The sequence below is a fragment of the Rattus norvegicus genome, chromosome 1 (genome assembly GCF_036323735.1).
Source record: "Rattus norvegicus strain BN/NHsdMcwi chromosome 1, GRCr8, whole genome shotgun sequence".
Taxonomy (NCBI): Eukaryota; Metazoa; Chordata; class Mammalia; order Rodentia; family Muridae; genus Rattus; species Rattus norvegicus.
This window is the reverse complement of record NC_086019.1, coordinates 126,648,296-126,665,188: the sequence shown is the minus strand read 5'-3', so window position 1 is coordinate 126,665,188 and position 16,893 is coordinate 126,648,296. Positions and strand designations below refer to the sequence as shown.

At 42.4% G+C, this 16,893-nt stretch overlaps 1 protein-coding gene across 5 annotated transcripts in view; it reads right to left on the bottom strand.

Moving 5' to 3' along the window:
- Positions 1–16,893, bottom strand: part of Otud7a (OTU deubiquitinase 7A) — a 323,763-nt gene that overhangs the window by 134,849 nt on the left and 172,021 nt on the right. For all 5 annotated transcript variants that reach the window (XM_063278750.1, XM_008759566.4, XM_063278759.1 and 2 more), the window contains exon 2: positions 6,752–6,881. The gene's annotated coding sequence lies outside the window, so the exon portion shown is untranslated. The remainder of the gene's footprint in view (positions 1–6,751; positions 6,882–16,893) is intronic.

The window sequence follows — 16,893 nt, the reverse complement described above, 5'->3', positions numbered from 1 at the left end:
GGCTGGACTGTGACATGCTGGGAGGCCATCATCCTTGTGGCATCCATCACCTTGTATTCTGTTTACCAAGGACCAACCTCTGGGCCCCTGACACAGAATCAAGTTCACCATGCAAGTCCAAAGGCACCTAAGAATACTACATGGTACCTCATCACTTAGCAGCCACCATATTTTATCTGTGATGCAAAAATTTATACTCCAGTTAGCAGAGAGAGGGAAATTGATATTAACATTTTGATAACCTGCTTCAATATAAACTGGTAAGCCTGCTTGATCCTATCCTAAAACCCTTGAAAAGCCTCATAAATATTTAATGATTCACCTCTGATAAAAGTGCAAAAGTCAGAGGTCTGCTGCAGAAATGGGTAATGATGATTTTTATTGCCCAATAAAGAGCAACCTCAGATGGTTTATATGTCTCTGCAGAGGTGGTGTAACTCAGTGTCCCACACCTAGGTCTTTCTTTTTTGACTATATAGCTCAGGTACTCAAAGCTCCTTCACCCAGATGATTTGCCTTCTGCTTGCCTCCCTTCTGAATGAATACATGAGATGAAGATTTGGAATGTGCTGCTGGATGATTCTGTCTGAGAATTCAGCGTCTGCACAGCCTAGCAGTTCCTTTGTCTATCATTGAACAATGATTTCAATAGACACTGGCCTTCCTTGAGAAGGTGGTTAGTTGGAAGCTTCCCAGGCTCATGCAGTCTCATGAAGCTCATTCATACATTCATGGTAACACAGTATCTGTGTGGATGCACGTTCTTCCCATTCCTGAAGATTTTACAGTCACCTTGGGCTGGGCCAGCCTTTCACTTCTTTTTCTCATACCTTCTTCCTGTGGGCTGTATCTTGCTACCATGGATGCTGCAAAGGCATCAAAGCTGAGTTCTGAGAACCAGCGCTTTCTTGACTGGCAATCTCTTGCCACTTATTCTGTAGAAAGGAGGCACACAAGGAACATGCCAGTATCCAGGCATGCGCTGGTGACAGGGACATGGGACCCAGCATATTTTTCTCTAGGTTCACCTGGGTCCACTGTTCTCTGTCTACTCATTCCCTCTCATGGCCACATAAAGGATATCATAGTGTCTTGGAAAAGCCCACGGTTCCCAGGGGAGCTGAGGGGGTGGGAGTCCCAGGACCCACAATATGGGCACAAAGAGGATAAGCACCAGTGATGGGGACATAGCTATCTGCTGGGGCATGGCCGCAGGTCCGCTGGCCTTGGCAGGGAATGGAGTCAGACATACACAGCGTGAGCTCAGGGCAGTGACCATCTGCCAGCCCTGAGCATCCTAGGCACCCATTCAGTTATTTCAAGGTCAAGTGAGCATAGAGTGCTTTTACACCACCAACTTTCAAACTGAAGCTGCAAAGACTCCTTCCTAATGCGCCTCTGTGAGGAAGTTCATGCCTGGGAAGTCCTTCCCTGGTGCTGCATTGTCTTAAGGAAGGAAAACTCCAGTACCGAACAAAGGGACTGACCAGGGAGTCTTCACAATACATCTCTTTAGAAGCTCCTGTGTTGCCCACTTCATTAATAGATCCTTTTCTGTTATTTTCTGTAACAACACTATTCTAATCAGCTGTGCGCTAGCAGCGATCTATAAATAATAATTTAACTTGTAACAAGTGTTTTGTCACACATATGCATGCTTTCATAGGTTATCTGTAAACACGCATGCATATGAAGCGTGATATGAGAGACCAGAGTGAACTTTAGCACAACGTTACAATGCAGTTGGGTGGGGGCAGTTGAGGGTGTCCCTGACAGTTCATGAGCTGGATGCATGCTCCCCGGGGTGGTGGTGTCAAACCTGTAAAGACAGGTCTGGGTGGAAGGTGTCTGGGTTCTTGATGCACAACTCTTAGAAGGGGTTGGCACTAGTTGGTGAGTCAGTTCTTGGAGGGCAGGCCACACACATGCTTCATCCTTTTGATATAGAAGCTTCTGTTTTCATTGTCATGTCATACTGTGAGTGTCAGGGGGCTGGAAAGGCTAGAAGCTCAGGACTGCCTATCCCAAGGGACCATAAGCCTGTGGGGAGGGGCTTCTTCTATTTCCTGTATTTCTTTCCCTGGAACACAGGCTGTCACATGAATTGACATTCTACTGGATACACTTGGGGAATGAAACAGAGGCAGTCTGGTTTCCACCCACACATTCAAATGCAATGTGAGTGAGCTATTTCGTATTTATGTGGAACCAGAGACCATTCCACTCATCTATGCACTATTTTGCTATGTCTGAACCTTGGAAACAAAGGAGGCATAGTCCTGTCCCTGAGAAGTGGGTTGGAAGCCAGGGGATCAGCAGTGGAGCGGTTGCACACCAAAGGCTGATATGGAGGAAGCTGGAGGTGGTGATGGGTGCTAGGAGGCCTGGCTAGGACCTTGGGTTTGCTGTGCTCCCTGGAGTCCTGGATCACTAGGGTGATTGTTCAGAAGGAAGGAGGACGGGTGACACCCACAGGGCCATCTCCCAAGCTCGGTGTGCAGAGAGGCAGATAGAGAACACACAGGACACATGGAGAGCACAGGATGCAGTCACCAACCATCACACTGTCTGAGCATCAGCCCTGCACAGCTTTGATGAGTTATATAGAAAAAGTGGGACAAGTACAATTTTTAGAAAAGGCAAATCTTATCAATTCTCCTTTGCAGGACTTACCACCATGTCTATTTGTGCTGGCTACTTTTATGCTAACTTGATGCCAGCTAGAGTTATTTGGGGAATGGGAACCTCAATTGAGAAAATGTTTCCACAAGATTGGCCTGTGGGTAAACTTGGGGGCATTTTCTGGTTTATGAATGATGTGACAGCTGACTGTGGTCAGGGTCACCCCCAGGCAGGTGCTCTTGGGTGCTTTAAAAACGTCAGCTGAGCAAGTAGGTGAGCAGTACTCCTTCACGGCTTCTGCTTCAGCTTCTGCTCTAGGTGTCTGCCCTGACTTTCATCAGTGATAGACTAACCTAGAACTGGAAGGTCAAGTAAGGCCCCTTCTGCTTTTGGTCATGGTGATTTATCAGAGGAATTGACTCAGACAGAAATCAGTAGCAGATATGGGGCGCTGTGACAAGCCTGGCCACGTGTTTTGGGAGGATTACAGTGGCACCTGAACTTTGGTCTGGAAAGGCTGCTCAGTGCTCAGGAGGCTCCTCTGTGGCAGCTCAGAAGACGAGCATGTGGGGAACAACGTAGAGATGGAGGCCTGGCTTGTGAAGTTTCAGAAGGAAATAAAGACCCCAACATGATAGCTTTAGAGATATTTTGAATTAATAACCTCCAAAGTAAAGGCTTTGCTTTGCTGAGACAATTGGTGCTGGGGGCCAGAAGGGGCCTAAGCCATCTCTGGAAGCTAAACTTGGCAAGGCATGAGTTCCTCAGGTTTTATTGGTTTTTAAAGACATGGCAGGGTCATGAAGAGCAGCAGAGCTGGAGTCTCTGGAGAGAGCAATTAAAGTACAGCCTCAGCTGCAGAACAGGCCCCAGGATTGACGAAGTCATGGAGGGAAGTTGAGGCTTGCTATTCTGTGGCACAGCCAGAGTCCCTGAAAAATGCCCAGGAGAAGGCAGAACCCAGTTGCAGTGGTAACCACGCCTCTAAGAGAGCCAGTGCCGTGGACAACTGCCATGGGTAGCAAGTGTGCAGTGGAGCTGGCCTGAGCCTCTGAGACAAGCCCTGTGTGCTGCAGATGGCAGAACCAGGGAAGGGACTCAGGCCAGGCAGGACTTTTGGAGCCCAGGGGACCATGGGTGGGCCCAGATGTGAGCTACTGAACTGCTTGGCTTGGTTTGACTTTGATTATAACTGAGCTGTGATTCTTCCTTCTTGTCGTTAGAAAGTATATAACTTGTTTTTGATTTTATAGAAACTCAAAGTTTAAAGACTTTGAAATTTTATAGTGATTTCAGAATTTCAAAGACTGGATAATTTAAGCTACTTTTGGTATTTTAGAGGACCTCTGAATTTCAAAAGAGACTTTGTTTAAAAGAGACTGAACTTTTAATGTGTTTGAATTTTTAAAAACTGGGACTTTGAAAAGTTGGAATGTTTTACATTGTAATATGTATGTTATCTTGAGAACAAATGGGAAAGGAGTTATTCTAACTGAATAGTGATATATTTGTTGACAAAGGGTCAATTGAACTTCTTAGCTTTATACCAACTTAATGTAAGGTAGAGTTATTTGGGAAGAAGGAGTCTCAACTGAGGAAAATGCTTCCACTGCACTGCCAGTGAGCAAGCCTGCAGGGGCATTTTCTTGATTGACGTTTGATGTGGGGTGGGGTGATCAGCTCACAGTGGGCAATGCCATGTCTGGGAAGATGGTCCTGAAAAAGTCCTAGAGAACAAGCAAATCATGAGTCCTCCATGGCTTCTGCTTCAGTTCCTGCTTCCAGGTTCCTGCCTGCCTGAGTTCCTGCCTTGACTTTCCTCAGTGATAGAGTATGACCTAAACGTGTAGGATGAAATGAACCCCTTTCTCCCATGCTGTTTCTGGTCATGGTATTTTATCTTAGCAATGGAAACTCTAAGTCATACATATGGTAATACATACATAGTATAGTTTCTCTGCTAGCCTGTATCCCACAGGTGCTTTTCTTGATAACGTTTTCAAAACATTCTCAAGGAAGGCTCATTACATGGCAAGAAGTATACATAAAACCCTAGATTGGTCCACACAGGAGGATGTTAGTACTCTTCACACAAACATTTCGTATTACTGGTAACTGAAACGCCACGTGGCAGTAGATGGGGGAGACCTTTAAATAGAAGACGGAATTGAGGTGACCAAGTAGACACTTTCTCTTGTGGTCAGTTCTCCTTGAATCTCCTAAATGTAGGACCTTAAAATATGATCATGGAGCCGTTGTACTTTTGCCAAGGGTTGTTCTAAAGTTCTTAGCAGTAGTGAGGCACTGAGTCTGAACTCTACCCATCTCCCAAGTCCTCATAATAACTCACAGCCAGTGCTCAGTGAGACAGCCCACAGCTCCTCCCCACACCACAAGCCTCTGCAGTATCCCTTAGTCTAAGACATGCTGAAGGCTGAGTCGATCTAAGTTTTTTGTGAGTGTGTGACAGACAAGAGGCACACACACACACACACACACACACACACACACACACACACACACACCACAGTCTCATGTCACCCCTTCTCTTGTCTATCAAAACGCTATCTGCTGAGCGGTGATCTTATAAGCATGGAAAATATGAGACCAGAGAGGATATGTGAAATCCAGACTAATAGATCAATTAAAAACCCATGTATGATTGTGGGAATTTGCTAAAACCATTCAATGTAAACCAACCACAGAAGACAATACCCACAGGGTCTCATTTTGCTAAACTTACAAACTATAAGAAATTAAAAAGGTAATTTATAAAGGGGAGGTCTGACAGAAACCATTTCAGGAGAATAACACACAGCCATCTCCTAACAGTTAGATGACACAGTGTACCCTGGTGGCTGTTCAGGTAAACCCAGATGCTTATCTGAACCTAAGGAGAAGGAAAGAACCCAATCAATTTGTATCAGAGACAGTCAGCTTAGTCAGTGGCTTAGATGCTTCAAAAGTATCAACACAATGGAAATGGTGATATAGTGTAGTGGGCAAAGCATGTACCTAACACGCATATGCCTGTGGCACAGCATGTGCCTAACACGAATATGTCCCTGGTTTTGATCCCGGCCCTGCAACAGAAAACAAAAAAGTCTTGTTCCTGGCCATGGCACAACCAAACTTGTTCCTGGCCATGGGGGTAGCTCAGCTGTACACGGCTTGCCTAGTATTGAGGAGGTCCTGAGCTGAATCTCTGGGGCTAAAACAAACAAACAAGAAGAAAACCTGCAATGAAAGAAGTGGGGAGTGTGTGTGTGTGTGTGTGTGTGTGTGTGTGTGTGTGTGTGTATGTGTGTGTGTGCGTGTGTGCACGTATGTGGACAATATTTTGCTTGTGTCAGCAAAGACACAAACAAAACAAGGCAGGAAAAACTGTCAGAGATGTAATCAGCTTTGATGCATGGCAGACAGGGAAAAACAGTGAAGATGAGTATTTTCCAGACAACCAAGGGCATTTGACTTGGGACAATATACTGGGCACCGCTCTGTCCACAGCTTGCTTTCATATGTTTCTGATACAAAGTCTGAACACACATGGGCACCTATTATAATCTCTCTCTCTATTTAACCAATCAGTGAATCTGGGTAAAGACTTGATGAGTTTTCACTGTCCTATTCTTTAGATCTTTCTGTATATTTGAAATTTTTAAAAATAAGAAGCAAGGCCAAAGGGCAAATGAAAGCATTCATTCCAAGACTTACAAGATGAAAAGTCACTGCTCATGAGGGCTGGACAGAAACTGTTGCCCTGGCCAGGCATTAAAAGGAAAACGGTGTTGTAAAAAACAGCCCATTTTCTTTGGTTCTTAATCACATCACTCTTAATGCTCACAAAATGAGTTGCAGCCCCAACAGTGACAATGCCAGTTTGCACGAGTGTGCATCAGGCTACCTGGCAGTCACCACGGTCACATTCTTCCTAAGACTGATGCCATTCTACACTCAAATTCCAATACAGTGTCAAGCACATTTCTGGCCTCTTGTCCACGGCACTCCTGTCGAGGCTAGCACGCTGCATGGGGTTTGACCCCATCTCCCGGTGATCCGCTCTTAGGAGCCTGAGGTCTTTCAGAGCAGCTCCCTCACCCTGCCACCAGAACCCCAGCACAGGACTTACTTTTCAGACTCCTCACTCTCTGGAGGTGAATGGCACTCAGGCATTTGGGTCAGCATGGCACCGCCTTGGATGGAAATGGCCCATTGCTGCAACAGGGGAGGAGTGAGAGCCCAGACAGCTCCTGAGGACTCTGGAAAAGTAAGGGTAGAGAATGTTCAGTGTGTCAAAAGTGGGAATTAAATTTCTTAATGACGCAGTATACACTCAATGACAAATGCCTCTTCCTACACGGTGAGGTGGTGACTCTGTTACCAGAATGCAGCCATGACCTAGGACCCATTTCTCCTCTTTAAAAATAAAGTGCTGTGAGGATCTGACTAGTATTTAAAATGGTCTGTAGCTATGTGTCTGTGCCTGAGTGAGGTATGTGCGTACATGTGAGTGAGGATGCGGAAGCAGAAGGTGTTGCATGTCCTGGAGCTGGGGCTGTAGGTGGTTGATTGCTGCCCGATGTGCATGCTGGGAACTGAGCTGGGGTCCTTTACAAGAGCAGAGTGTGCACCTCTGATCCCTGAAGCATCTTTTCAGCCCCTCAGGAATCACTTAATTTTTGTTTTAAGCTTCTTGGCCCTGTTATTAAAAATTTTAGGACATGACTATGTTTCAGGATTTTTGCTAATCGCAAAAATAATTTACATAATTTCTCTTAATTTTTTTCATCAGGGGCCAACTTTGAGTAACTCTCTATAAATGGTTTGTGAAGGCAATATATTTTTAGGGTTCTTTAATAAAAATCAGAAGAATAAAATAGAGTAAGTATAAGAGAATGAGACTCGAAAGTCAGAAAACAGACTCGAAGAAGAACAAAACTGGAGTTCCCACTTCTAATTTCTGAATGTTAAAAGTCTCTGGTAAATAAAACAGTGTGGTTTGTGAAAACGATACAAGGTCCACTGAGAAAGAGCATGGAACCCGGATGTTGACTGTCACTTAGATGACCTGTGGTTTTTGATGAAAGTGCCAAGACAACTCAGGAACGAAGAGCTAGCCCTTCTGCTACAGGAAACATTAGGTATCAATATGCAAAGGATGAGGTTAGGGCCTTACTTTAATAGCATTCCTATATTTGAGGCCTAAAATAAATAATAATGATAGTCATCATCGTCATCACAATCAATATCAACATCATCTTAGAGAGAAAACCTTTGAAAAGCATCATAGCATCGATTTTGACAGTAGTTTCTTGGTATGGCAGGAAAGACAGGCATAGTGACACAAATTGGTCTCATGGAAACTACTATGAAGACAGTGAGTAGAGGACACACATTGGCACAACATTTATAAAATAGATAGCCGACTAAAATATAGCACCCATTTTGTTCATGAGTAACCTTTGCAAGGTAACTTATCCCTTCCCTATCCCACCTCCCTGCCCTGGCCTGTGGTTGTCCCAGACCCATAGCCTGGCTCCGTACCTGCAGGCAAGAACCAGGTTTGTTTGGGAACCACCTGTGCCTGGTGAGTTGCTTATCCCCTTCTCCACCCTTTACCCCACCTGTTGTCATCTTCGAACCCTGGGCCTAGCTCTAGACCCTTGGCCTACAGACCCACTTTCTCTGAGAGTCATGTCTAACTGGTAAGACGCTCCTTTCTTTTTGACCTTTCCCTCTGACTGCTGCTACTTCTGCATCCACAAGCAAAGCTTAAGATCTGTAGTTTTGCAGCCATCTTTCCCCGGTCTGATTAGATAGTTTATAGACTATCTTTACCTGGCCAAGCCCAGGTCTTTCGTCTCTTGCATTTGCCCCACTTGCCAACTATAAGGCATGCAGATTGTCTTATAAGACCTACAACCAAATAACTCCACATGCCTAGGTCAAATCACAAAAACAAAACCACTATGAATGACCAAGACAAGGTATCTCCCATCAAACTCACTAGTCCCATAGAAGGGTTCCCCAGTGAGAATTACCTTGAGGACACAGAATTTAAAGAAGACACGAACAGAGACTTTATTGAATACCAAGAGGATAACAATAAACACTGGAGTGATAGTCAAGTAGAATACGAATACAGACTTAAATGAAATAACAAAGATAATGCAGGGTTTGAAAGATAAATTCAACAAAGAGAATGAAGAAAAAAATTAGTTAGAAATCTCAGTGAAAGACAGGCAGAAAGAAAAAAGCAGAGGATAGACTATCAGGACCAAACTGGCAAGGAATATGAAAACATAGGAAAGGGACGTGCAGGAGAGGTGGGATGCCACCAGATGATGAAACCTTCAAAGTACAGGTACAGACGAGGAGAAAGAACCAAAAGTTAATGACATACATCAGATACAAGAAGATTATATACAAGAAGCAAATGGAACCCTAACTAGATGAGACCAGGAAAAAAACCTCCTCACAGCATATCATAGTCAAACATCTAGATATGCAAAACAAAGGAAAAAAAAAACCTTTAAGGCTGACAGAGAAAAAACACAAGTCACATATAAAGGAAAATCCATCACAGTAGCAGCTGATTTCTGATTGGAAACGCCAATAGCCAGAAAAACTTGGAGTACTACACGCTAAATTCCAAAAGACCACAACTGCCAACCTAGACTACTGTGTCCAGTAAAACCATGTGCCATATCTGAAGGAGAAAGAAACAAAATCCACACGTGAAGAAAAAAAACATACCCACCAGTACCACTATCTACAACTACCACCACCACCATCACCACCACCACCTCCACCACCATCACCACCACCTCCACCACCATCACCACCACCACCACCACCACCACCACCACCACCATCACCACCACCACCTCCACCACCACCACCACCACCACCACCACCACCTCCACCACCATCACTACCACCACCACCACCACCACCACCACCACCACCACCACCTCCACCACCACCACCACCACCATCACCACCACCACCTCCACCACCACCACCACCACCATCACCACCACCACCACCTCCACCACCATCACTACCACCACCACCACCACCACCACCACCTCCACCACCACCACCACCACCACCACCATCACCACCACCACCTCCACCACCACCACCACCACCTCCACCACCATCACTACCACCACCACCACCACCACCACCACCACCTCCACCATCATCACCACCACCACCACCATCACTACCACCACCACCACCACCACCACCACCACCACCACCACCACCACCTCACTAAGCAGAATTACTAGAAGCAATACTTAGAACCAAAGAGAGGACAAAGCACAACCAAAAGACTCTAGAAAGAAAACAAAGCTACAATTAATGAACTATAGCCCACAATTTAGCAAACCAGAAGAAAAACAACCACCCCAAATGACCATTATCTACAAACACCTTTCAATAACTGTATCAAAAGCCCCACTTAACCAATCAAAAGACACAGACTAGCCGAGTGGATTAAGAAACAGATCCCTTCCTGTTGTCTGTAAGGAAGCCATTTTAGCTTTAAAATAAAGGATGGAAAAAAGTATTACAAGCAAATGGGATCTGGAATTCAGCAGGCAGGACATAGATTTAAAGCTCAAACTAATCAGAGGAGACAAAGAGAGACAGTTCATTCTAATCAAAGGAACAATTAATCAAAGGGACCATTATTTCCCTGAACATATGTGCATCAAACTGTGGTGCACCCAATTTTATATAAAGCATCCTAATGGAATAAAAACACAGAGGAACACAAACCCAATAAGAGGTAATAAGAGGTATCTTCAAATATCCCAACTTATCCAAAAGATAGGTCATCTGAACAAAATATAAACAAAACCTCAGAGTTATATCAAATGGACATAATAGATATCTACAGAACACCGTACCCAAATAAGACACACACACACACACACACACACACACACACACACACACACACCAAAATAACAATAAAACAGAATCCCATAATTCTGCCCAACAGCACATGGAAGTCTCTGTCAAACAGACCACATGCAGGAACACAAAATACACTTTAGCAGACACAGAAAACTAAAATAATTCCAGGTATCCTATATGACCATCACACAATAAAACTTCAATAAAATTGATAGCAAGCAAAACGCCAGTAAGTGTATAAATCCATGGTGATTAAACAACTTATTACAGTACAATGAAGGGTCAAAGGAGAAATCAAGAAAGATATAAAAATATCCCTGATACTAAATGAAAATGAAAGGACCCCAGCACACGAGAAGCAGTTCTAAGAGAGAAGTTCATAGCTTTAAATGCCTACGTAAAATATCAGATAGAGTAAGTGATTTGATACCACTTGAGAAAGAATTTGAAAAAATAAGAACAAACCAAATCCAAACCCAGCCAATGGCAAAAACTAATTAAAATTAGAGCAGAAATCAAAGAAAACGATTCACAGAATCAAAGAATTTAAGAGCTGGTTGTTTGAGAAGATAATTGACAGACTCTTGGCCCAGTTAACATAGAAAGAGATGACACAAACTGACATAACATTTGGGAAATAAGTAAATAAATAAAAAATAAGAAATAACAGGGAAACATTACAACAGATACCAAAGAAATATATGATATTATAATAGAATGCTCTAAAAACTGTATTTCATTAAGTTGGGAAATGTAAATGAAAATAAAAATGGATGAATTACTTGATTCTTCCAAATTACCAAAGGAGAGATAAACCAAGGAGAGATCAACAATCTAACTGGAGCAAGAGCGGCAGGAGCTCGAAACGTAAGAAAAAGCTTTCTGGCTAAAAATGCATGCCCACACGGGTTCTACCAGACTTTCAACGAAGAACTGTAGTGGATTCTTTTTTTTCAGAAACTAGAAATACAATCACTTGCGAACTTGTTTTATGAAGGCTGTATTACTCTAGTACCCAAAGCTGGTAAAGTTATAACAAACAAAATGGCAGACCAGATGATGATCCCAGATACACAATCTTTAATAAAATACCTGCAGGCCAAATACAGGCACATATACAGATCATCCACCATGATCAAGTTAGCTTGATCCTGAAATGTAGGATCGAACATACATAAGTCAATAAACATAACACATTGTACACATGGGCTTAAAGGTAAAAATCATGATCATTTCAGTGAGATGTAGAAAAAGCCTTTTACAAAATCAAACCTGCATTCATGACAGTATTAAATAGAGTAGGACTGGAAGGAATACACTCCAACATAATAAAGGTATGTAGGACAAGCACACAGCCAACACTGGCAGTAAATTTAGAAAAACAAATCATAAAATAGTCCATTAAAATCAGAAATGAGGCAGGGCTGTGTACTATTCCCACTCCTTTTTCAATATTGTACTCAAAGCACTAGAGGGGTCAATAGGGAAAAAGAATGAAGTTAAATAGGTACAGATAGGAAAAGAAGTCAAATTACCCCTAATTTGCAGAACACACACACACACACACACACACACACACGAATTTCCAAAATGACAAAATACAAAATTACCTAACAAAAGTCAGCAGCCTTCTTTTACACCACCAACAAGCACGGTGAGAACCAGATCTTGGGGACACTTCCTTTGACATTATCATGAAAGACAATAAACTATCTCCGAATAAACTTAACTGAGGTGGTGAGAGACCTTTACAGTGAAAAAGTCCAATCTCTGAAGAGGTGGATTGAGAAAGACTAGAAAATGGAAAGACATGTTGTGTTCATGGGTCAGAAGAATAAATGTGAAAATGACCACCCTTCCAAAAGCTATTTAAAGTCAATTGACATCCAATTAAAATCCCCATGGCATTCTTCAGAGAAATAGAAAAAAAATCTACCAAAATATTCAAGCAGAACTTAGAAAGATCTCAGATATCGAAAGAACCATATTGGGAGGATCACCATTCCCCATTTAAGATAAATTATGGAGTTACAGTAATAAAAATATGGTACTGGCACAAAACAGTGGTGAAATAAAACAGAAGATATAAACATGAACACATGCAAGCACAGCCATCTGAGATTTGACAAAAGTATACACTGGAGAAAAAGACAGCAGTATCTTCAACAAAGGCTGCTGGGAAAACTGGACCTCCACATGCAGAAACATGATTTTAGACCTGACTTTACTACCCTGTACACAAGTTAACTGCGAAGGGATTAAAAACCTCAATTTGAAACTTCAAAAGCTAAAAGTGCTAGAAGAAAATATATGCAGTATCTACAAGATGAGGTATAGGAGAGGACTTTCTGAATATGACCCCATTTGCCTCGGAATTAAGACTACAGTTGAAAAATGGAGGCTTGTAGAACTAAGATACTTGTTTGCAGCCAAATAACCAATCAACAAAACAAAGAAAAAACCTATAGAATGGGAGCAAACCTTTGCCGGTTATACACTGACAGAGGATTACTAGCCATAATATATAAAACACAAAGGGTCAAGGAACAAAATGATCTGATTAAAATTAGGCTTGGGATTTAAACAAAGACTTCTTTTTTTTAAAAAAAATATTAGATATATTTCTTTACTTACATTTTAAATGGTATTCCCTTTGCTGGTTTTCTGTCCATAAGCCTGCATCCCCACCCCCTCCCCCATATGTGTGCTCCCCCCATCTGCCTCCCTTATTTCCCCCTCTCACATTCCCCTGCACTGGGGCTCCAACCTTGGCAGAACCAAGGGCTTCCCTTCCACTGGTGCCTCAACAAGGCTATTCTCTGCTACATACGCAGTTGGAGCCCTGGGTCAGTCCATGTATAGTCTTTCAGTAGTGGTTTAGTCCCTGGAAGCTCTGGTTAGTTAGCATTGTTATTCTTATGGGGTTGCAAGCCCCTTCAGCTCTTTCAATCCTTCCTCTAATTCCCCTAAATGGGGTCCTGTTCTCAGTTTGGTGGTTTGCTAGTAGCATTGACCTCTGTATTGAACATGCTCTGGATGTGTCTCTCAGGATAGATCTATATCCAGTCCCTTTCAGCATGCATTTTTTAGCTTCATCAATCTTATCTAGTTTTGGTGGCTGTATATATATGGGCCACATGTAGGGCAGGCTCTGAATGGCCATTCCTTCAGTCACTGCTCTAAATTTTGCTTCCATATCTCCTCCTATGGATATTTTTTCCCCTTTCAAGAAGGAGTGGGAGCATCCGCATTTTGGTCATCCTTCTTCTTGAGCTTCCTGTGGTCTGTAGATTGCATCTTGGGTATTTCAAGCTTTTGGGTTAATATCCACTTATCAATGAGTACATACCAAGTGTGTTTTTTTGTGATTGGGTTACCTCACTCAGGATGATATTTTCTAGTTCATTCCATATGCCTAAGACTTCTTAATAAAAGAAATAAACATGGTTAAGAAATATTTAAACTTGTTTATTATCATTAGCTATTAGGGAAATGAGAAAAAAACAACTTTGGTATTTTATCTTATCCCATTTATAACGGCTAAAAATCAAGAAAATAGCAAAAAATAAATGCCAGTATAGTTTTGGGGAAAAGGTAAGCTTCATTCACTGTTGGCAGATTTGCAACCTTGGGCAGACACTCTGGAAATCAGTATTGGGAATCCTTAAAAAACTAAAAACAAATCAACCACATGACTCATCTTATACCATTCCTTAGCATATGCCCAAAGGTCTCACATCCTACTCCATAATACTTGCTCAGAAACAGAAGTTACTATCCTATTCACAACACCTAGAACACTAAAACAACTCAAGTGTCCTTCAATGGATGACTAAATAATCAATATGTGGGAATATACACGATAGAATACTAGGCAGGGGTAAAGAAAAATGTCACAAAATTTACAGTTAAATGGATAGACCTCGAAAAGATTATATTGGGTGTGGCACCCTAGACCCGGAATCACAAACATGACATGTTCTCTCTCATCTGCAGTTCCTATCTCCAAATCCTCAGATGTGAGCATCTAGCAGGGAGCAACTAGAGAAACTAGGAAAGTACGAAGCAACCCAGAGAGGAGATTAGCAGAATACAAGGGGAGGGGGAACTGGAAAACCAGGATGTTGGCTCCAATAGAGGGAGAGAAAGGGTGCAATACAGAAGGAGGGAGGAGGGTCAAATAACACCAAGGCTGCTTGATAAAGCCTCTAGGATTCATAGTACATTATATTTACCTAAATTAATATCTATTGCATATAAATTATGACACACACAAAACTCTCTCTTCATATATACAACACAGTTATGTTACTTACAAACAGAAAAGATCATATATACTTCTATATTATATCTATCATCATATCTATCTGTCTGTCTATCCATCCATCTCTGTCTTTCTGTCTTTCCATCCATTTATCCATCATCTATCTATCTATCTATCTATCTATCTATCTATCTATCTATCTATCTATCTATCTATCTATCTCAAAGTTATGTTACTTGGACTAACAATGCTCCCACAAGAACCATACACTAACAAAACCCCTAGTACCACGTATAAGAAACTCCCTTTGAGCACAGTCCATGCAAACAGGACATGTTGTATTGTCCTTGGTTGCCTTTCAGAAAGTCAAGTCCCATTGCTGAAGCCATCACACACTTAGAACACAGGACCTGGATGTTTTGAGCTGGATCTAACGCAGTGAATATTTCACAGTGCCATAAGGTGTCATGCAAGGTCTCAAGGGAGGAGAGCAACTAACAGTCCTACAGAGCTGAACACCAATGACCACCATGGGAAGAGATCCATGGAGTGATACAGTGAGTGGTGCTCATGTGTTAGTAGTAGCCAATAGCAACTGGACTTAGGGCCCACTCAACTGGAGTGAAATCTTGACTGATGCTAGAAACCTAGCCAAGTCCCTGAGGCTAGTGAGGTTTTAGCAGACATGGATTTTAGAAGACAGCATAATTCCTAAGTGGACACATAATGGTATCCTTATACACACAGATAAGTGTGGCTCTCGTCCCTCATCAAAGAAACTTCTCTTGACAGTGAATGGAGACTGTTACAGAAAACCATAGGTAGACACAACATAGACATCAACATTTTCTGGGAGATCCAGTACTGGTAGATACAGTTATAGCATGTACCCCCCTCCCCCCGCCAGAAAACAGAATTGTTTCTCCCAGAAATGGCCGCATAAACAAGACCTGGATGATGACAATATCAATAGATATGGTAGTAGAGAAAGGAAATCAATCAAGGGTGGCAGGGTACCACCCCTCAACAGAGAACTTTAGGCAACTAATGACTGTGAGAAAAAAAGAAGAAACCAATACAAAGTGGTCAGCCCTGAAGTCATATACACACAAACAACAACAGAAAAGGAACTTAGGAGGTTCAATTTTCATAACTGTATGTATATATATATTTCTGTGTATATGATGGTTTATATATGCTTGGCCCAGGGAGTGGCAAGATTAGTAGGAGTGGCCCTGTTGGAGTAGGTGTGTCACTGTGGCATGGGCTTTAAAACCCTCATCTTAGCTGCCTAGAAGCGAGTCTTCTAGCAGCCTTCAGAGGAAGATGTAGAACCCTGAGCTCCTCCTGCACCAGGCCTGCCTGGATGCTGCAATGTTTCCACCTTGATGATAATGGACAGAACCTCTGAACCTGTAAGCCAGTCCCAATTAAATGTTGTTCTTTTAAGAATTGCCTTGGTCATGGTGTGTGTTCACAGCAATAAAACCATAAGACTTTAATGTGTAACATTAATAATCAAAGAAAAAGAGACTATCAATTTGAGAATGAAGGCATGGAAAGGAGTGAAGGAAGAAAGGGGAGAGAAGTAATAGAATTACATTTCGATTAGAAATATATTTAATGTTCAACATCTTTAGTCATAAGGGAAATGCAAATCAAAACAACCCTGAGATTTCACCTCACACCAGTGAGAATGGCTAAGATCAAAAACTCAGGTGACAGCAGATGCTGGTGAGGATGTGGAGAAAGAGGAACACTCCTCCATTGTTGGTGGGATTGCAGACTGGTAAAACCATTCTGGAAATCAGTCTGGAGGTTCCTCAGAAAATTGGACATTGAACTGCCTGAGGATCCAGCTATACCTCTCTTGGGCATATACCCAAAAGATGCCTCAACATATAAAAGAGACACGTGCTCCACTATGTTCATCGCAGCCTTATTTATAATAGCCAGAAACTGGAAAGAACCCAGATGCCCTTCAACAGAGGAATGGATACAGAAAATGTGGTACATCTACACAATGGAATGTTACTCAGCTATCAAAAACAACGAGTTTATGAAATTCGTAGGCA